Here is a 22,323-nt window from a genome sequence, read left to right on the forward strand (position 1 = left end):
TATGTAGGTGGTTACTTTTAAGTTTGATCTTCCTATAGAGACAAAATCATTATCTCCTAATGAACAGTTAGCCTTAATGGAGATGCAATTCAAAAAGTAGAAAAACAAACAAACAACAAACAAAAATATCCTTACTTTTTTTATTTTAGTGAGTAGCTTATAAGGACAACCAAGCCAGTCTATATCAGACTTAGTACATAAAATTTTAGCCAATTGCACTTGAAGACAGCATTCTCAATTACACTACTTCTATCTGCATTTTCTGGGGGTAAAAATAGCTTCTACTGAATTATGGCTCAAGTGAAGAGAAGAGAGTAATCATCCCACAGTGAGGACAGAAGGCTTATAATACTTGCTGGGAGAAAAAGCCAAGGAAAACAGAGTACTGCCTGCTGCCAAAGAATGAACTGCTGAGTAGAGCTCATGGCTTCTAAACCCCAGAAAGTTCCAGAGACACGGCGACTGTCATCATGAGTCTGAGTTATCAACCAATCAGATGCTACCATGAGCAATGGAAACACTGGTGGGCTACCCAGCTTCTCTAGCCTCGCACAGGGAAGTATATCCATCTGTGTTGATAGCAGGGTAAAATATATGTGTGTGTGTGTATACACATATATATGTATGTATATATATACATATACATATATACACAACCAAACAATATAATCAATTGAAGATGTTAGGAGACCCAGCTTTTAAGCAAAACCCAAACAATCAGTAGACTTTTGGTTTTTTTTTCTGTATTATAGAATAAGAGAATTCATGCACACTCATTCCCAAGGACTGGGACAGGAAAATTAAGTAAGTGAACAAACATGATAAGACCTTCCTTTATAAGACAAATATATATTTATACACTTGCCCAAACTCACACATGGACATTTGTACTGACAGACTCCAGTATTTATAATGCCTTAAGATTAGAACTCAGATGTTTGGTATAAAATCACTTAAACCAAGGAAACTTAGGCTCATGTGTGACTGACATGGTTAGCATTGGGAGTCACTAACTGTTTTTTTAAGCAGGGAATATAAGAGTTCTAAGAATTGATGCATAATTCAAGTAACAAACATGAACAATTCACAGTTAAACTCATAGAAGAAACTTAGTATTCAAAGGTAAAGAGACAGCATCAGGAAGACCAGGGTCTCAAAAACAATCAGAGACATTCTGACTGGCTGCTCACTTACCAATAAATAATAACTACTTACTCACTGGAAATTAACTTACTTTCTTTTCTCTATGAAGATGCTCCCTTAAAATATCAAAGTACATGAAGCTAACAATAAGTTTACTATGTTTTTTGAAGAGAATCTAAAATAAACTAAAAAGATATCCTCACAAGTTAATTGTTAAGAAAGTGATCAAAGAAGCAAGATTTGTCTTCGGGAGAAGCCCAAAAACCAGAGTCATGCTATTTCTGAACATGTCTTCTTTGAATATTCAATCCCAAATCTTCTAGAAATCAATCAAATGTCACAGTGACTGTGGGACAAAAGGTAATGGAGAGGAAGACATCTCAAAGATGGCACCCGCTGAAGATGGCAGGGTTCTGTGAAGGATATTATAATATTTGAGAACCAGCGAAGTCACACCAAGTTGTAAGATGAGAGTCTAAAATAAGTTTTGACTCTATGAAAAATATTGGATTGAGAGAGAGTATATTATAACGATAACTGGATAGAGAAGCCTAGAGTGACCCCTAACGTGAGAGAAGCAAGCTGAAAAATTGAACAAAATTCTCAGTAACACCTAGGAATCCCCAAAGTTTGAAGAAATCCGAAGTACAGAGAGAAACACTGGTCTTGCCTCTGAATTTAGGATCAGAACCAAAAGTGAAAAACAGAGCGGAAGAGATGAGCTGGATAATGAACGACTGCAAGGCAGCGAGAAAGATGAAAAATCTCAGACCAAACTCATGGTGAGAGCTGAGAAACTGGGCGGTGGTGGTGCACGCCTTTAACCTCAGCATTTGGAAGGCAGAGGCAGGCGGGTTCTCTGTGAGTCTGTGGCCAGCCTGGTCTACAAGAGCTAGTTCCAGGACAGGCTCCAAAGTCACAGAGAAACCCTGTCTTGAAAAACCAAAAAAAAAAAAAAAAAAAAAAAAAACCCAAACCAAACCAAACAAAACAAAACAAAAAACCCAAAACCAAACCAAACCAAAAGAAAACAAAAACTGGGTGCTCCCAGAAGACTTTTAGACATGGATTTATTTGTATTTCATAAAAACTTTTACCTCTTATGAACAAGTACATCTTAGAAGTGTGGTCTCCAGGAGCATGAGGATTCTTGAAGCACATTAGAGAAAACACATAAAAACACCCTGATCAATGTCTGTGGGCAAACAGCCTGTAAACGATTCTCTTATTTAAACTTCTGTAGACAGAAAAAATGGAGCTGTCAAAGCAAAGGGAAGAACTGGGGACTGAGCGCTGGCCAGAAAGGAAACAAGTAAGCAGTAGTTCTCAGATGCAGAAGAACTCGGAGGCCTGGAGGAGACATCAGTGCACGCTGGGATGCTCTTCCAGGAACACTGGGATGTTCCTCCAGGCCCTCTGGGATGCTCCTCCAGGCCCTCTGGGATGTTCCTCCAGACATGCTGGGATGCTCCTCCAGACATGCTGGGATGCTCTTCCAGACATGCTGGGATGCTCCTCCAGGCACTCTGGGGTGCTCCTCCAGGCACTCTGGGATGCTCCTCCAGGTACGCTGGAATGCTCCTCTAGGCACTCTGGGGTGCTCCTCCAGAAACGCTTGGGTGCTCCTCCACGCACAGTAGGGTGCTCCTCCCTGGACTAGCACTCTGACAGCTGCAGTTATTTGTAGGGAAGCACCTGCCTGTCCACAGAGGTGATGGCGGGTCATCCATCTTAAACCACCCTCTTCATCTTCTGCAGCCTAAACCAGGTTTTACTTCAGATGTTTGGATTAACCTTACAAGCAGACGCAGATCAATTTCAGAATCTTCCCCCACAGGCCTCCTAGCTTGCTCACTTACTTGATGCCTAGAATTCCTTCAAGGTGGCCCAAAGCTTGTTGTTCCACAATTAGAATCACGAGGTTTACACAGCAAATGCCTGACTAAAATGCATGCCCTCTACGATCATAAAATGTCTCTGTTTCAACACACTCGGGAGCTCATACACAACCCAAACAGTTCCATGCTGTGCTTGACAGTCAGTGCACCCTATTTGCCAAACTGGGTTGCAACTGTTTGGAGTCAAAAGTTTACCAGGTAAAGCGAGTTTAGAAAGATCCACATTTTAGTATGCGCTCTGTACAAGTACCCCTACAGCAAACACCATCTCCACTGTGCGTCCTTCACTCCATGCTCAGTACTGTGACTTGTCCTGTTGCTGCTCATTGTTAAACCCTGCACTCTACAGAATGAGAGGCTGAACATGACCACCCACAGAAACGTCCCAGGATGCTTCACTTCATCACTATCCTTCCTTGTATCTCAGAGGCTGGCTGTAAAAGTTTATTCTCTGCCCCGTCACCATGTGTGAGCAGTCAAATGTCATTGCTAGCAATTGGCCCAGAGCCGCTTGTTTCATATTGAGAGAATACGACCCCCGGTCTATTTGGTACCTGCTAGCTTACTTCATAGCAAGTAGACATTTAAATAAACATTTCTTTTATTACTCATGTATTTACATCCCTAGATTTTGCCCCACCAGGACTCTAGTCTTATACATTGTTAGACTAATAAAAATATATAAACCAATAATCTGTAAGTACAATTGCTCTGTATTTTAGGGTAGTTTTGCTTGATTTGCATTTGAGATAGTGTCTGGCTATATAGACTGACTTGGAAGGTGCATGCTACTTAGCTCAGGTTGGCCACAAATGCCTGTCCTCTTGCCTCAGCCTCCTAAATGCTAGGATTAGAGTATAATCCGCAGCAACTGGCTGTACTTTAGCCATAAACAACCAACATGATGCCACAAAACTTCTATTTTTATGCTCTAAGTAGGTCATATGTTTTTAATAAGTTGTGAACATTTACAGTGTAAAATGGTTCTTTACGGTTAGAAAAGTTGTTCTCTCAAAGTGCTTAGAAAACTTTTTAAAATAAAATTTAAAAAATCCAATGTTTAATTTTGTGGATTTTTTTTTAAATAAAACATTATTTTCAAATTTTTATAGGAAAAATTTGATGATTCCACATAGAACTCCTTAAACCTAAAATATAAATCCTGTTCACTGAAGATAGTTATTTGCTTTGTTTTGTTTAATGCATGGAAGTATAGTTCAGTAGCAAAGTGCTTGCCCTACATATACAAAATCCTGGGTCTGATCTCTACCTTCCCAAATAAATTCGACCCACAGAAGGTGTTAAGAGAGAGGAAAGAACCCTTTTAAGTGGCGAATAAATGTAGATTCATTAACAACAGACCACATAAAGTCAGCTGAGAGGTCAAAGGGATGTTTATCCTTTACATGTAAAATACAATACATTCTTGGAGGAGTAGCCAAACCATTTTAAAAGTCATTGGTCTAGAATAAAATGGAACAGTTATTCCAGAACATAATTATTAGGTGAATTCTTAAACAGTTATGATTCTTTTCTGGCAAAGGGGATTTTTATGCTTTTTTAAAAAAACTATCAGAAGTATTATTCTTGCTTTACCTAGTCATTTTTAAATAAAGCAGGGATATAATAATTGTCATTATTTTAATATATGTAATATAATATATGTAATATATATAATATGTAATTATTATATATATTATTTATTATTATAAGTAAATGCAGGGGGATCTGTCAAGACTGAGGCAAGTGTAGTTCTCACAGCTTTCCTACGAGAGGACTTCCATTTCTGAGCAGTTTCTCTCGTCGATGGAGGTCAATGGTTCCAACCTCCTAGACTTCCAACCAGTCACTCCGAGCAAAGCTCAGGTTAATCAAAGCATTTCATGTTGACTCAGAATCAACTGGCATTTATAGATTTTATAGCTATGAACACACACACATACATACACACACACACACACACACACACACACACACGCATGCACGGCACCTGGAGACTCAGAAGAACATAGTAAAAATGACTATGCAAATGAAAGAGATTCCTAAGCCAAGTGCAAGCAAACTTCTAGGGCTTCCATACAGATTTTTTTCCATCCAGATATGGAATTCCAGTAAATGATTGGTGTTTCGATTTTCAGATAATAAGTCTCCAGTAGAAAGACAGCAGCTCGCTGACTGGAAGGGGGCTGACAGAGCACAGTTGTTCTTTCTGTCATTCTGTCCTCACAGTAGCGTGTTTCATTATTAAGCTACTAGAGTGCTTTGCCCCGTGATCCTACAGGGGATTTATCGTGACAGCTTTTTCCTTTGAGTTTCTAGCCACAGGGGAGAAAGTTGCAAGACATCGTGGCAGAGGAGCAGGAAGCAGGCGTGCGTCTTTGTAGATTACGAACCACCTAACAAGGGTGGTCACGAGTCTATTAACAGCCATTTTTTTTAAAGGGTTCGTTACCAAGCTCCAGGAAGAAGAATTAGACCAGCTCTTTAGCTTTCATGTTTTTAGCAGACTCTCTGGTAGCTGACAAAGGTTTTAAAGGGTTGGTAAACAGAAAGAATGAACCAGAAGCACAATGGAGGGAGATAGTAATTTGAGTTCTTTTGATTTACAACGTGATTAGCATTAGACAATCCGAAAAACAGAGCAGGTTAACGAGGCCTTTGTATTATGATGCCCTATGACATCAGAGGAAAAAAACCTGTAAGGAAAATGTTATTACAATAAATACAGAAGCAAATGTGATGGTGTCGGAGCTCTCTCTCTCTCTCTCTCTCTCTCTCTCTCTCTCTCTCTCTCTCTCCGCCCCTCCCTCCTTCCCTCTCTCTCTCTCTCCTGGTTTTTAAATTTAGCAATAGGTAGGTGTCAGAACACAATCCAAGGATGGAGTCTTGTGAGAATTCTAAGTACTTGTGAGGAAACTCCAATAAAACAGGAGTCTTGTGACCGCAGCTCCTTCAAAACACGGAGCTGTTCTTAGAATGAGCTTTCAGCCTCCTCCCAGGTCTAGCAGATAGGACTGAACTTGCCTCAGCTGCCGCTCTTCATGTGCCTCTATGGAAAATCATGGTTTTCCCACATGCAGCTTGTCCTTGTGACTGTATACTTTCCTCAAGGGACTCCTCTTAACCCTCAGAGTATAAATTGTCTGATGCTCTGAATAAAACTGGCTATTGCATGACCCTTTGTCCTGCCTCATTTTAGGCCTCACTCTCCCAGGCTCACACTGACAACTAAAGTGGTAAATAGGTTCATCAGGTATCTTTTAAAACATAAAAGAAACCACCATAATTGAGATGATTAGGAAATACACATGAAGTAAGTTTCTTAAATAAAGTTATTGTGTAAATTAAGTCCAAAAGAATACAGTTTCACATATACTTTTATCTTTATCCCTGTTTGAGTGTTAACAAAAATGAAGAAATCGGGAACTTAATTCATTTTGACATGACCTATATCCCATCCACATGCATATTTGTGACTATACATGACCTAATCAGGTTCAGTCATCTCCCATGAGCAGACACCTCATTATACAATCATTAGTATGGAATTGTTAAGTTCTGCTGGCGCACTTTGAAGTTGGTTGTTAATACTTGCGTGAGAAGGGATTACTATGAATATAATAAATCCTCTAGACATCTGACTGGAAGTTTCTGTTCTCTGAATATATTATGCTAATATAAACGTGGGCATATCTAAAGCAAGTCTTGACTGTTAAAGCATTTGAAGTCAAAGTGTGAGCGGCTCGTGCCATTAGCACTGCACGTGAATGTTTGGTTTGTTCCTGGGAAGACAGAAAGAATAACATTAGCTTGTACCTCACAGCATCATGATGCAAATGGCGATGTCATACCATAGTCACCCACAGGACAAAGGAGAAGCAGCATGGCAGAGAGGAGACCTCTTCACTTGACCCAGAAACAGTGTGTAAAGGGAGGAGACCCGGAGTAAGGAACAAACACACCCAGCTCAGATCACTGCCACTAACCATGTAGTTACCGAGGAAGGACTTACATTTACAGTGGGACTGGGTGAGTGCCATAGGCAGAGGTTCCTGAACCCTTCAACTTAAAGCTATTAGGAAATTCTCTGGGAAGTCACAGGAAGGAACTAAATATTGGCTACCTGGATGATGTCCTTAAGAAAGCCACGTGGTACAAAAACCAACAGGACAGCAAGAGAGTTATGAGTCTTCCACAGAAGCTGAGGCACACGATGACAAAAGGAAGAGGGGGGACGAATAAAGGTAATATTCAACAAAGTGGGTCAAAATGGCAGGTTTAGATGGGGGGGGGCAAAGCAGCAAAGGCAAGCGGCAACAGGCAGTCTCCAAATTAGAGCCTTGTAACATTAAAATAAAATGTTGATACTGCATGTACACACCAGTAAGTAACAAGACTTCCCTGTTATCTGCACAAACATCAGGTGTCAGTCTTGGACACAGTAAGAGAACACTGGCATGTTAATACCAACTAAATCCCCTGCAGAGCATGGAGCTTTTTGTAAGATGAGAGGCACCCACCAGCCTTTAGACTAAAAAATGCATCCGTTCAGAGAACAGTAAATTTTTTTTTATATTTGGCATATAGAGAATCTGGAGGTCATTTTAATGAATACGATTTTGAATTTCTACCCACTGAGTGGTATGAATATTTTATTCAGTATATAACAAATCCTAAAACTGAGACCAGATCAACTGAGATTCCATATCTCTTCCTCCTGACTAATTGTAATCCATGAGATCTTTTCAGGTATTTCCACCAACACATGGCACCTTGATTCAGAATTTCCACTAGGAATATCAATTTGAGCCATCTTTGAAATAAGGAAACAGCAGAATCCCAGAAAACCCGACTCCATGTACCTTGCTGTTGTTGAGCTTTACAGAATTGTATGCCTGTATTCTGCAAGATGGACAGACTGTCCAGAACTCTGTGTTACCTGCAAATACCACGCTTCTTGGATAAACAAAGTCCATTTCCACTAAAAAGCACACTTGCTGTCTAGAGTGGCAGATAGCGAGTGTGGTTGTAAGGGTAGGAACCCACGCAAACGCCAGTTCAGTTTGCTGACCTTCTGACCAAGGGGCAAGTGTTTCATTCTACAGGTATAATATTGATTGCCAGGGCCTGAGGAAGGGGCGGGTAAAGGTGGTGCAGCAGAGTGCAGTAGTGAGAAAGCCAGTCAGGGCTCATAATGCCGTTAGATTTTTCAGAACTGTGTCCGGAAGTAGGGTGTGGTGATGAACAGAAGCAATTAGGCTGTAGCTGCAGCTACAGCTGCAGCTTCCCGTGGGCTCAGCTAACCCCTTGGACTGATGGCTGCAGCTGAGAAATTCCAAAGGGATTGAGGAGGGGAAGTGCTCAGGCTATGACTGCAGGTGCACAAATCCCTCTGGAGCCCCAGTCATTCCCCCTGGGTATGCGCAACCATGAAGCCCAGTTGTTTGATCTTACGACACACTCCGCTCCCTTGTGGAGAAATGGGAGTCTCCGAGGAAGTAAGGATGCTTGGAGTCATAGCGTCACAAGTTGTAATGAGCAACAGTTGGCCTTTGGTCAGAAGTTATAATTGGATGGGGCAGCTTCGTGTTCTAGAACAATGTAAACAACTGTCCACATGCATTTTGTTGTGTTTATAGTGCAATGAAATATTGCTGCCGTGACCCAATAATACCAAACAGCTGACAATGTCCCTCCATGCTTTATCAATGTGTGTTCACATATAAGAATAAACTCCATTAATTTCATCCAAACTCTCCTACTAGGTAAAATAATCAAACACTGAACACTAATTAGAAGAAACCAGGTCCAGATAACTATTAAACAACTTCTGTCTTCATTTAAAGACTCTCTGGCTTGGCTACTGGGAATAGATGTTGAACTATGATTGACAACGCGTTCTTTCAGATGTCAGGAGTCACCGTTTGGTAGGATCTTTTTATTACTATTATTTCATAGCAGCAATCAATGATGAAATGTGATTTGATCAGATTAAAAGTAGTACACAGCCACCCTCTGTAGTGTTGGGTGTAGTGCTGAACCCGTGTACGCTGTCAGTCATGTAAATCCAGAGCCTGGAGCTGAGCGGAATCCTATCAAAGTCTTCTTTGCGTGTCCCACCTGCCCGAGGGTGACACACAGATCATCGGATGTTAGCCCCAGTGACAGCTGCAGAAACTTACTCAGTGAAGTTAAAATAAGCAGCAACCTAGAACTGTGGTGATGGGAATGCCTGGATGTCTCTCTCTTTGTCTCTCCATCTCTGTCTCTGTCTCTCTCTTTGTGGTGTGTGCATATGCACACATGTGTATAAGTACACATGCATGTCAGTGTGGAGACCAAAGGTCAAACTCAATGTCACTTCTCAAGAGGCATTCGCCTTGCTTTTGGAGACATGGTTGGTTTCTCATTTGCCTGGAGTTCGCCAACTATGCTTGAAGATTGAGCGCCACCCATCCCACCTGTCTCTGCCTTCCAGCTCTGACATTACAGAGCACACAGTCACATGCAGCTCTTCTTGACAGACTCTAATCCTCATGCTTACACAGTAAGCACTTTGCCACCTGAACACTCTCCTCGGCCCCTGAACACTCATTTTTTTAAAAATGGAGTAAATGAAGACCAAACCCAGAGCTGTCTGTCACAAAGTCAGCCCTAAAGCACTGGTTGCTAGGCAGTTTGAGAATACACTATCACCCCGTCCCCGCCCCCATATAATGACCACCCCTGCCACTTTCCTGGAGCTTCTGGATCTCTGTACAAAACAAACACTAAACGGAGTGCTCAGCCCGTCAGAACATCTCTGAAACAACCCTCGGCATGCCTGAAGGATGACACCTATGATCGAGTAGTGTCTATAACATACCGCTTGGTAAAAATTCAGAATAGCATAGCCCCCATTCCCACAATCAGTGGAGTTCTTGTAAAACCATACTGTATACTTATTTACAAGTCTGTCTGTCTCCAACTACTATTCTCACAGACTTGAGGACCAAGAGCACACCAGATTTATCTCTGAGCCCGAGAGTCAAGGGAAATGACAGCTCACGGATGCTCTGTGAATCTGGGTCTAAGAAAGGAGGGGTTCAAAATTGGACCTAATTTCATGGTGTCACTTGGGAGTTCTCAGACGGTGTTGCCTACACAGTGCTTGTGAAATCTTCTCAGGATTCCCCTGCACACAGGTGTGGCCTGTCACATAGAAACCCAGAGATACCAAACTCCCAACCCCAACAGGGCTCTGGGCATCTGAGTTCTTTGTCTTCCTCCTGTCACTTAAGGTACAAGGTCACATGAGACCACTCTATGGGGGAAAAAAACCACTAATGGTAAAAAAAAAAAAGTTGTGGGGGCCCAGGTGTGATTCTGTACACCTTTAATCCCAGCACTCAGGAGGCAGTAGCAGGTGGATCTCTTTGCGTATGAGACCAGCCTGGTCCACCAAGGGAGTTTTGAGATAGGCTGGGCTACATAGTATGACCTTGTCAAAAACAAAAACAAAAACAAAAAACCCAAAATGAACAAAAAAAAACCTCTTTCACCTGACTCACTATATAGTAACCATGTTTAGAATGTGTGCTCTTCAAATGTCCACACCTTTTGAACACATGCAATCAATGAGAAGAGAGCCTATCACCCCCATCCACTCCCCTACCACACTAGCTTTGATTAGGAATCGTTCAGTTCAAACATAGTACACGTCTTTGAGTTTTAGAGCAAAAAAAATGGCAAAAATATTTTTATCCTTACAGCATTCTAAAATTAGAACCCGACAGAGGTTCTTTCCCCCCAGTGGACAGTTCTCTTGCCAGAAAGGAACTTCTATTTGGTTTCACTGACGGCCATTTAGGCCATGGGGAAGCACAGTAGAATAGTTTCTCTACAGGAGAATGTGGTCTTCATGTTCCAGGGCAAAGTTGTTGTTTTCTTTTCCAGGGAGTAGTTTGTGCGCTGTGTTTAGGCCACACATGAAAGTAATCTGGTCCCCGTGAGACTGCCTTTGGCGGATGCTGCTTGTTTGGAAGCCAAGATCATGGTAATGATTTAAGAAGGGAAAGAAGCAAAGGGGAATAGAAGGAAGAGATGGAAGAAAGAGGATTAGGGAGGTGAAAACGTTCCCCAGTTCAACTCAACAGAAAGCACATCTAGGAAAACTGAGCGGAGCGGCCAATCTCAAAGCCAAAGGCCCTGGGGTAGAGGAGCCGACACTGAGGACGCTTTCGCTGGATGGACAAAAGGAATGCCCAACTCAAAACCTGAGCTCCCAAGTTCATGTCGCACTCTCCCACTCAACACCCAGAAGCCTGCGGGGACTTGTCCCACAGCTTTCGGTGGCTCCCCCAGGCCAGCTGTGGAGGACTTCAGTAGCTTGGATGCAGGCCAGCACAGCAAGCCCCATGCTGGATTTGGGAAACTAATCCCCTCCATTATTGCTTTTTCACAGGTGGACACCTGCCCTTTCCCTTTCCCAAGGCCTGATGACATATTAAAGGCCTCCCAAACTCAATAGTGCCTTCGGATCGCAGCGTCTGAAAGAAGATAAATGCGACCATGAAGCGCCAGTAAGGAGTTAGCAGGATATTTAGTCTAGGGAACCAGCACTGGCAACAGATTGATCATTTGTGACAGGCGAGCTAAAAGGCGGGTGGGGGGCGGGGAAAAACAAACGTAAAATGTTTAAAGTTATCAAATTGTCAGAAACAAGTTAACTTCTAATTCTGCTGTGCTGAACCAGATACCTTCCTATGCATGACTGAAGATTTAAAACAAACAAACAAACAAACAAACAAAAAAACCTTATCATGAACTCACCGGGCGCCTATTGGGCTACTGTCTAATCCCAACTCAATGAGCTATGTGAGTCCTGCTAAATGTGGCTATGTGGTTCATCTGAGTCTCAGCTTGCTCATCCACAGAAACGGGCCACCCAGTCTTTCTAATTGATCTTACACAAGCACAGGCTACAGATGACGAGAAAACCAAGAACTAGGTTGTATTTTTGACATAACTGACTCCCGGTTAAGGAAGCCATTTACAGTGCATAGTGAGATTGTACACGAGACACAGGGGCTGTGGCTAACTGCGTAAGACAAGTAATCCCTTCCCTTGATACTTTAACTGCCCTAAGAATATTTCAATCGTAAAATTTCAATATTTTTATATTCTTCAAGAAAGCGACAAACATCCAAAAGGGGGAGGGGGCTATTTAAAGCGAACAGTACTTAGTTACTTGTAAAATTTGATTGTCTTTCATGCCAACTTTAGATTGTTTATTCAAGTCAGAGCATCTGGGGCTCAATCAACGAAGGGCGTCCCAGGAGCTGAGCCTGCTGAAGTCCAAAGATGAATGTCGGAGCACACGTGTGACGTAAGTGACAAGGAAAGGCAGCTGAAGGGGAAGCAGAGAATTTACCGCCATCCCAAAAAGAGCAGATTGAGCTGCGTGAAATGAGAAGCGTGTAGCTACCTATCCTCTTCCCTGGGACACACACGGGACACCGGGAGGGCGTTGGCTGGGAGCTCTGGAGATGGCGGGCTTCTGAAGATTTGAAAACACATTTTCATTTATTTGCCTCGGGAACAGACCTATGCAAACTTACCTGAAACAGATAAACACTGAAGGGCACATACTTAAAGAAAAATGAGGTAACTATGTCATAAGAAAATTAGGAAATGAAAAGAAGTCATTGGATAGGAATGCTTCACTTCTCCAAGCTGGGCATTGTTGACATGAGTGTATTTGGACAGCCACATGTGATAAGCTTGCTTTACATGTGTGACGCTGTAATACTTTAACGTCTCTCGCTCCCAGCATCCTCCTTGCTCATCAGTTAGTCCCTTTGTTCTTACTTAGTTGCTACCCTCAGCCATACTTGGTTAAGTAGATATTTCTTCTTAGAATGAACTAACAATCCTCATAGATTTTACTCGTGAACGTCTTGTTGACTACACAGTTGACGATGGTTAAAGATATATTAACGTTCCCAGGCATGCAGGGTTTTATTTTTCTATGCTATGGTCCGATTTCTTGGGGGTGGAGAATCAAACCGGTGACAACAGCTGAAGATGGCCAATGCCCTGTGCTGTGAGAACTGACACACAAGACCCTAATCGTTTTGCAAAACATGTTCCCGAACTAACTTGCTGCTAGGAGTGCTGAGATTTCTAGTCCTGGTACGTGTGCCAGCATGCGCTCATCTCATTAATTTTGATGCTTTGCGTTAACAGAGGAAAGAAGTCACCTCGCTCTACCTGCTATTTCTTCTAGCAGGACTCCAATTTACAGCTCTCCTCCCTGCAGGCAGCCTCGGCTTCCGTCTTTCCTACAGGGTGTGTCCCGAGAGCAATGAGCAGTCTTTCTGTCCTTTTGGTTGGCATTTGAAGTCACTCTTATCACTAGGGCTTCCTTTCCTGAGTGGAATGTAGCCCAGACAGATCCCAGAAATCCCAAGTGGCAGGACTTCATGCTCTCTGCCATTACAGCATCAACACGGGTCTCTCTAGTCTAGGGACTGGTAGTGATTTCACCATGGCTGTCCTTTCTGAGGTCTGTACCGCAGACTCACTCACATTCTCAGCTTGCGGGCCCTTCTGCAAGCTCCCCCCTTCTTCCTGAAACCTTTGAAGACTCTGAAATGACAAACACCATGACCACTGCCCATCCCCAACCTCACCAAGATGTCTTATTTCTCAATACTTGATGTCGCAATCAGCACTACAGCTGCCAAGCTATTCCTTGGCCAGATGTGCTCCATCAGTTGCGTAACTCTATAGGGGGCCCACATAAAGCTTCAGCCTGCTCAGCTCCACCCCCACCAACACAGGGTGAGATTCAATGGCTTATTCTCCACTTCCTCTATGTCCTAAGGCTGGTACCTGCAAACAGGTTTTATCAGCTGGAGGTTTTCTCTGATGATAGACTGGGGTCGGGGTAAGGTAGAGGGAGAAGAGAGAAGAGGGGATCGGAGGAGAAGAGCAGAGAGGAGAAAGGGACAAGAGAGAGGGGGCGAGGCAGACAGGGACTGGGGAAGGGAGAGAAACCGATTGACCTATTAAAACTTTGTTCTCGTGCCTCGGAAGAAATAAGCCCCTTTAATACTATCTAACTCCTATCTGCCATTTCTGGGGCAATTCCTCCCTTGAAATCACTGTAGGATTTGGAAAGACCAGACGTAAGCTCCACAATGGAGATCAAGAGGAATAGCGCATCATTAGAACCATCGGGAGGAATCTGAGTTCATCTTCTGGGCAGGCTGCTCCACTTGGTGAGTACTGGCTCAAAAGGAACAACGCGTAGTTCAGCAGACCTCCTCTAATATGTGCCCCCTTGGACTGCGGCTTCGTAGTCCAGCATTTCACTGCTGATTGCCAGAGAGAAAGGGCTGAGCACTGAACTGCAACGGGATGCATCCTTCACACAACACTGCCGCATTTTCTGTCTGTGTGGTCCAGATGATTGGTGTGCCTCTGCTCCTTCTAGCAGTAACTTAGAGAGGTTGAGATGCTATCACGACTTTCCTGGTTACATTCCCTAGAGGCTGGGAACACGCCATCCTTCCATGTCTTCTCACAGATTACATCTGCAAGAGTCTATTATTTTGCTGTTCACTTTTGGATCTACCAGTTTTTCAATGTTATTCCCATGACGCCAGTAACTACACCTGAAAATAGTACTTAATAAATAGAAACAAAAGAAAAACGATGCAAACCCCCCTCAACGTGAATTCATACTTTGTTATGCATAATTAATCCTTGAAAGCAACTTGCTAAGATGGTAATGTCTCATGAACTTTTGCACATACGTATCCATGACAAAGAAACACAGGATACAAAAATCCAATGTCATGAAGATGGATGATTGAGAGTCTTAGTGACAGAGAAGGACCTTCTGAGTAGTCATAGTACTGCTCAGATGTCGATACCATCCCACAGCATCAGGGCAGAACCGCCACAGCACAGAAGCCGTTCACAATCCACTGGACTTCAACTCACTGCCTTCTACTATCTATCGTGAACGCCCCAACTCCCTAGAACAGAGTCACTGCGAGTCTTATTATTGTTCCTTATAATGTAGTTTTCAAGAGACCGAATCACACCCTGAGTGATTACAATAAACTACATACTAAGTTAGTGGTCTGGATATAATTTAAAATGGGAAACATTTTCAGCTCAGGTATACATGCAAACAAACAAAAGCAATTAAAATGATTTCGTAAATTTTGGATTATAGTAAAGATGTGACCAGAATGATGTTTGACGGGAAAAGTGAGATTAGTATTATGTAATCCAAAAAGAATGATAAAATACATAAAAGAAAAAAATAAAACTTCAATTTTCAGTTGCTAGATCTCTACAGTCATGAAAAAGCACGTACTTTTAGGTTATAGCTCCCATCAAGATTTTCATTAATATTAATAAAAATGTAACTTCAAAGGAAAAAAGGAAAGTAAAATAGGTAATAAATACATTGAGAATTTGAGTGTAGATTTCATTTTCTGTGTATATTTTCACCCTCCACATAATCCATCCAGACTCAGTCAGTGGGACAAAGCACTGTGTACATAGTCACTTGAAGCCCAGACAACTGCCAAAACATTGTGCTTTGACTGACAATGTAAAACTTAAATATTTAAGCATTCATAATAAACATGTCTATACTCTAAACATCTCTCTGCATTGCCAAGGGTCGCATGGATTTGATTTTTCAGGTGTTTGAAACTGTGTAAACAGCGTCTGTTTTGGACTGCGCAATACAAGTCTGACTGTCCACAGGAGAAAGAGAACGTGCTTTCCCACTGTACCGTCAATTTTCCTTAACCACCGGAACCTATTGTGGGGACCAGGCCGTGTCCTGCCCTAAGTTACTCCACATGCTGTAAATGGTGACTCTTCAGCTGCCTACTCCTGAGAGAGTCCACCTTACAACACCACTTAGGACAGAGAAGATGATGCTGTGCCTTGGTGGACATGTGGACACCATCATGTGTCTAGAACCCCTCAAAAGGCACTGACCATTAAAACAAAATTGCTAAAAATAGGACAATGCCACCCTTCAAATTCATCACAGTAAACTGGTACTGTCCCAGCAGTTGGGCATATTAAAACCATGACAGGAAAAACCAAGCCTAAGAACCTAGACCTACCAGATTGACACAAAGGCAATCCACCTTGGCCATGATGGAAAGAGACACCTAACTTCGCTATGGCGACAGGCCCACCCACCTGTCATCTGAGTACCAAGTGTGCAGGTCAAGAAATAGGACTGGCTGGGCCTCACAACGGGCACAGGTGACTGGGATTGTCCTCTGTAGGGTCACTTGTTCACCAGGACCAGCCCCCCACTGCACCTTGCTTCTTTGCTCAACTCTGACCCCATAGCCGGACTCTACAGCGGTAGTGGTAGTTTCCAGCACACTCTCATCTTGGGGTCATTGCTATATTCCCTCAAAAATTCTTGCATCCCTATCAATTTCCTTAGTGTCTACCTCTCTATCTCTTTGAGACTTCTTCAACTCCACCAGGGCCCTCTTAACCCTTCTTAGTAATCCTGTAACACACATAGAGATGGCCCCACATGCATAGATACATTTATGTGATGTGTAAAGTGTGATCTGAGCGTTAATATTTGTAATTACGATTGGAACAAAAGATTCTGCATTTGCCTTGACTATTAGGAAAAGACAGACTCCTTGGCAAAGTGCTGTCAGCTCAATGGCTGCACCTTGTGACTTTATTGTTATTTGAAAAATCCTAGTATTGTGGGAAGACAAATGTGTTTATGTTTCTGGCATAGCACACTTTGGCTATTTATTAATTCATTAGTCAATTTAGCATTTATTGGGTGCTTATTATGTGCCTAACCCTGCTGTTTAGAAAGCCATGAATGGGTGATAAAGATACCTTTGCGTATCATCCCCATTAAGAATGCCAGTTATGCCAACAAGCAAGGTACAAGGGCCAGCAGTGATTGCTGGGTCTAGAGCAGGTAGGTCATTAGGAAAATAATCGTGTTCCCCACACAATAGATGTTCATGAGCTAAGTGAAGAGGAAAATTAGGTAGAAAGCACTAAAGTCATGTAAGGAGAAACCCTCACAAACAGGGAACCTGGCAGCCAAGCCTTCAGTCCCAGCGTTCAAGGCAGTAGGCAGGCGGAGCTCTGACTGTAAGGCTCGTGTAGGCTACCAAGTGAGACTCAGCTTCATAGGAAAACGAAATCTTAGAAGAATCAAGTAGTAGGGGATGAGAGGTTGTTGGATGTGTAAACGCACTGCACACAGGGCCAAGCAGTTTCTCAAGTGAACTTGGTAAAAACTACCAGTTTGTGGGACCCCTTTCCTGGCTTGTAAACTACCAGTTTGTGGGACCCCTTTCCTGGCCTGTAAGCTACCAGTTTGTGGGACCCCTTTCCTGGCCTGTATTTCTATAATGCTAAGGAAAGCAGAACAGCCCCCATCTCTTATGCATCTTCCCACAAACACCCCCCCATCCTATTTTGGAATGAAAAAAACAAGAGTATGGTTAATACCTTAGCCAATATTGACTACTGTGTTGATCAGTCACAGTGCCCAGAGGCGGCCTGGGAGTTTTAAATAGAGGTAGGTCTGTGTTAGGCTCCCAGATGCACACTAGCCTCCACTGCTTCCGAGACAGAACAATGGGCAGCCTTGATACACAATGTCAACTGTGTGAAGGGCAAGAATGCAACCATCTTACAACGGAAATGGACAAAAAGGCGAACTCCCTCAAGCGTTTTCAAGCGGTGCCACAATCAATCCCGTTGAAAGCTGAGCTAAGAGCAAGTGCTGAAGGACGACCAGGAAGAAAAAGCAAAGCCTGCAATGTGAGAATCTTTGACAGACTCTACAGGGGCAGCCTCCCCACCCACTACGCCAAAGGTGACAAAAAATAGTTCACATTCATAGAAGTCAGACAGATGTGTAGCCGACTCTTTGGTCATCACCTTTGAAGGCTCATTCTGGACAGCAAGAGAACGGGGGTGGGGGTGTGGAGGGGTGGGGGTGTGGAGGGGTGGGGGTGTCTGCTCATAGCAGCGTGGGTGGTTTCTGCTCAGCTCCTCTCTCCTTGGATGATCCTGGATGTCACCATTCCCAGGGTCCATCCGCATCGCATCTTACCTAATTATCTCTTAAACTTTTACAGTTTTTAGTTCATCTATCAGCTTTCTTGTACTTTTCCTGAGCTGCCTTCAAAAGGGGGATCCCACATTATGATGACAACCCTCACAACTCATTTCAGATACTGTGTTGGGGGGGGGTCTTGGTTTTTTGTTTTGTTTTTCAAAGAAGAATGAGAGTTTGGAACTATTTAAAAGTAGCCCCTAACAGTTATGATTCTTCTTCCTGTCACCACAGGGCAGTTTTATCAGCCAAGCTCATCTGGGGAGTTTTAATATAATTTATGTAATTTTTAAAATTATCGCTGTTTATATTTGTCAGATATGCTCAAATCTGCATTTTTTTCTTTAAATAAAATTAAGGACACAAAGAATTTGCACTATCGTAATAGTCATGCAGGGTTCTCTGAAATTTTGTTTTAAAAATTCAATAGAGTATGTTTTGAAAAACACTCCAATAAAGCTATATTTTTTGTTCTTTCTAGTATCAGATTAAAAATCTACAATCAACTCATGTGCAATTAATGATAACAATGTGGCATATATGCACAATAGAGTATGGCTTAGTCATCAAAAAGAATAACTTCTTGTCATTTGCGACAACATGGATAGAGGTGGAGGATTTATGCTCAAAGAATTAATCCGGGCATAGAAAGAAGTACCACATGTTCTCTTTCATCTGTGTAATCTAAAGACACAGACAGCAGGACAATAGTTATCACAGAAGAAAGAAAGAGGAGGAAAAAGTAGGGAAAGGTTGGCTATGGAGTAGTTAGGGTCAGTCAGAGAAAAGTTCTCCTACTCCATCAATGGGGGGTTGATGATAGAGAAGGGCAATATACCATAGTTCCCAGAAGAGCTGAAAGAAAGGGGAGTTTCAATGTTTTCACCACCCTGATTCATGTCTGAGGAAAAAGATTGGCAAGCCTGATTTTAACTAACTGTCATCATCGATCAAAACATCACAGGGTACCCAGTACACACACGCATGATGTGTTTATTTCAAAAATAAGTAAGCTAGGACTGAAGATATGAGGATCTGAGTTCAGATCCCCAGCACCCATGTCAAAGCCAGACAAGGCAGAAAGTATCTGTCATCCCAGGTCAGGGACAAGAGGTTCCCAGGGCTCAGTGGTTAACCAGTAGCTGATCTGAGAGCCGTAGGTTTAGTGGAAGCTCTTTCCTCACAAACTAAAGTGGACCACTACAGAGGAAGGAACCCATAAGCACAAGCATAGGCGTGTGTGCCTACACACATATTCATACACTGCGTGTGTGTGTGTATGTGTGTGTGTGTGTGTGTGTGTGTGTGTCAGCACACACACACATATGAGTAAGCTAAGCACTTAAGCAAAGGAGACTAAGATTCTAGCAGATTCTGAACAATCACCATCGTGTGCTCTAAGTCCACTAAAACAGTTCGGCTTCAGTTTGGCTTCTAAAAAGAGGAGAGTTGTCTCTAAGTAAAATAGTCAAGTCAAAAGAAGGAAACCTGGGAGAGTCAGAAGACAGAAGTTGCACTGTGGACCAAGTTGCAATGGTGGAATGAGGGGCAGAGGCATCGAAGCAAACCTGCAGATCTGCCTGGCAGAACACTCTTCTCAGCTGTCACAGAAATTCCAAGAGACTCCCAAGATGTTCGTTCACCAGTTCAATACCTGAGCCACTGCAGCCACTGTTTTGAGAACCAGAGCAGGGCTGGGGCCAGAGCACCCTAGGAAGCTTATGCAACATGAGTTTTGTTTCTGCTTGTTACATGGCACCCAAGTGCTACGAGCAAGGAGCAAAGGACGCATGTTTTCACTGGCTAGCTGACCAAGTCTTGTGGTCTAGAAGAATCTTAGCATTTCAGCAGTCGCCTGGGAAGAACAGATAGATGATGTAGGCTTCAGGGCTTTCTTGGGAGGCCAAGGGAAGGCTCGTGTCAGAGAGGATAGCTCATCCTGAAATACAATTTCACAATAATCCCAAGATACAGACTGAACTAAAGCAAAGCCTTGCAATCTTTTAGGTGGATTTTCTCCTACTCAAGTGTTTTCATTAGTTCTTGGTGTCCAGACAGCATTTCCCAGGAGGATGGCTGAATGCTCTCATTGTTCTGTTGAAGAGCATGCTCCCCCATTCACTATTAGCTACTCTGACCGCACAAGATAGCATTTAACACAACTCAAAACTTTCTTAAGCTGACTTGGTCAATCTCTTTGAATTGATTCATATGTTCTCTCACTCATTTTACAAAATAAAAGTTCCCTTTCTGGGAGAGCAATATGCTAAGCACTGTGGAGGGGAAGGTAAAGTTAACACAGTGTCCTTACCCGTGGGACTTCAGCATGCAGACAGAAAAACATAAACAAGTGTGCTGGGGCAGAGGGGGGTGGGGGGGGGTACTGGATGGAGGTACAACCAGCTCAATCCCAGGGAGCTGAAAAGTGCATGTGTCCACAGTTAAAGCCTGGCTTACAGGAGCAGCAGCTAGGTTAAGGCTATGCCACGTCACTGAGTAATAGCAATTTGTAATAGTAGAAGAAAGTATTTGATTTGCTTAGAGCAGAGTTTTCCAGGGTTTTAAAAGTGATGTGCCAATTTTTGCATCACTCATTTCCAGGGTTCCTAAAAATCCCTTTTTTGTTGTTGTTGTTAAATAGTAAAACAACTCTTTATTTGTTATTGTCGCATAAGAAATTTAAGCAAGTTACACTATCTTAAAAAAAAACACAACTAGCCCATTGAAGAGAGCCCTTCCCCTCCCCCCACCCTAACTCTGCCTGCCCCATGCCCTCACAACAGCTCCGTGGAACCCCTCCACCCAGAGCGCTCACATGAAGACTAACTTAATATTGCCTTCTTACAAAAATGTTTCTTCTCTTTTTGATTTATAAACATTTGTAACTTTGATTACTTATTTTAAAAAAATTTCACACAAAATCCAATATATCGAAAAAACGGCTTTTCCCCATTCCAAATAGCACTATTTTATATATAGCAGAAATTGACCAAGAGCAGACTGCCCACCTAGACAGAGCAGTCTTCAAATTATGCCTGGACACAGAGCGGTGTACTCCCCTTCCCTTCCCTTCTTAAAAGAACTTTAAAAGAAAGAATACACACATAGAAAAAAAAAATGCCCCAAACTAAAAATCTTAAGAAGTTGAAATGAGTTTAAGTAAAGGATGTTTCCGGAGGTTTACCCCATCTGTTGAGATTAGACACCGTAGAAGCAGCACTGAACAGGACTCAATAACCGGGAATTCAAACTCAGATTATAAATACGATAGACCTGGCCTTTATAGCAATCACCATCTCTCTGGTCAGCACTGTCTGTTTATAATACACAGTGAGCAGTTTATTCCAGAAAATAGCACTGGGCCAGCTTCTGTACATTGTCATCCCAAGATTGGACTCGCTACTGTCAGCATCAACACTACGCTAACAGCTCACACCCGCGTTTCAAATGCTGCCGGCCAAGCACGGTGCACACAAATCTTTATCCACACACAGTGCCAGTGCTCTGCTTTACAGATAAGAACTTGAGACTTACAAAACATAAATATCTCATGTTTTGACTTTTATTTTGTGTATGAGTGTTATATCTGCATACCACCTACATGCCAGGTTGTCCACAGAGGACAGAAGAAGGTATCAGATGTCCTAGAACTATAGATACAGAAGGTTGGGAGCCGCCATGTAAGTGCCGGAACTCAGCAGGTGAAGCGCTTGTTATAGACGCAAAGCATGTGTTCAAATCAACACCTGTGTAAGAAGTCAGGTGTGGCAGGGAGCTCCTACAATCCCAGTACAGGAAGTCCAAGTATCCTAGAGGATCCCTGGCCATCAAATCTAGCAATCTGTGAGTTCCAGGTTCAACAAGAGATCTTTCCTCAAAAAACATGGTGGAGGGTAATGGAGATACCAGAGCTTGGCCTCTGGCCTTTACAATTGCATGTGCGCACCCATGCATGCACACACCCATACACGCCCACACAGATGCATGTCCACACACATACATAAAACAAGAAAGTAAATAAATGAATATATCAGTAAAATACATTTCCGGAACAGTTATCCCCAAATGAAAAACTGTTAAGCTTCAATGCAAGATCAAGGGCTCAAATCACCTCAAACCTATGAGAGCCAACTCCGAAGACTT

General features: G+C 42.7%; 1 protein-coding gene across 1 annotated transcript in view; it reads right to left on the reverse strand.

Moving 5' to 3' along the window:
* The window catches only part of Col25a1 (collagen type XXV alpha 1 chain), a 398,267-nt gene that overhangs the window by 201,479 nt on the left and 174,465 nt on the right, over window positions 1-22,323 (reverse strand). The window lies entirely within an intron of this gene.

Source organism: Myodes glareolus, chromosome 17 (genome assembly GCF_982192425.1).
Source record: "Myodes glareolus chromosome 17, mMyoGla1.1, whole genome shotgun sequence".
Taxonomy (NCBI): Eukaryota; Metazoa; Chordata; class Mammalia; order Rodentia; family Cricetidae; genus Myodes; species Myodes glareolus.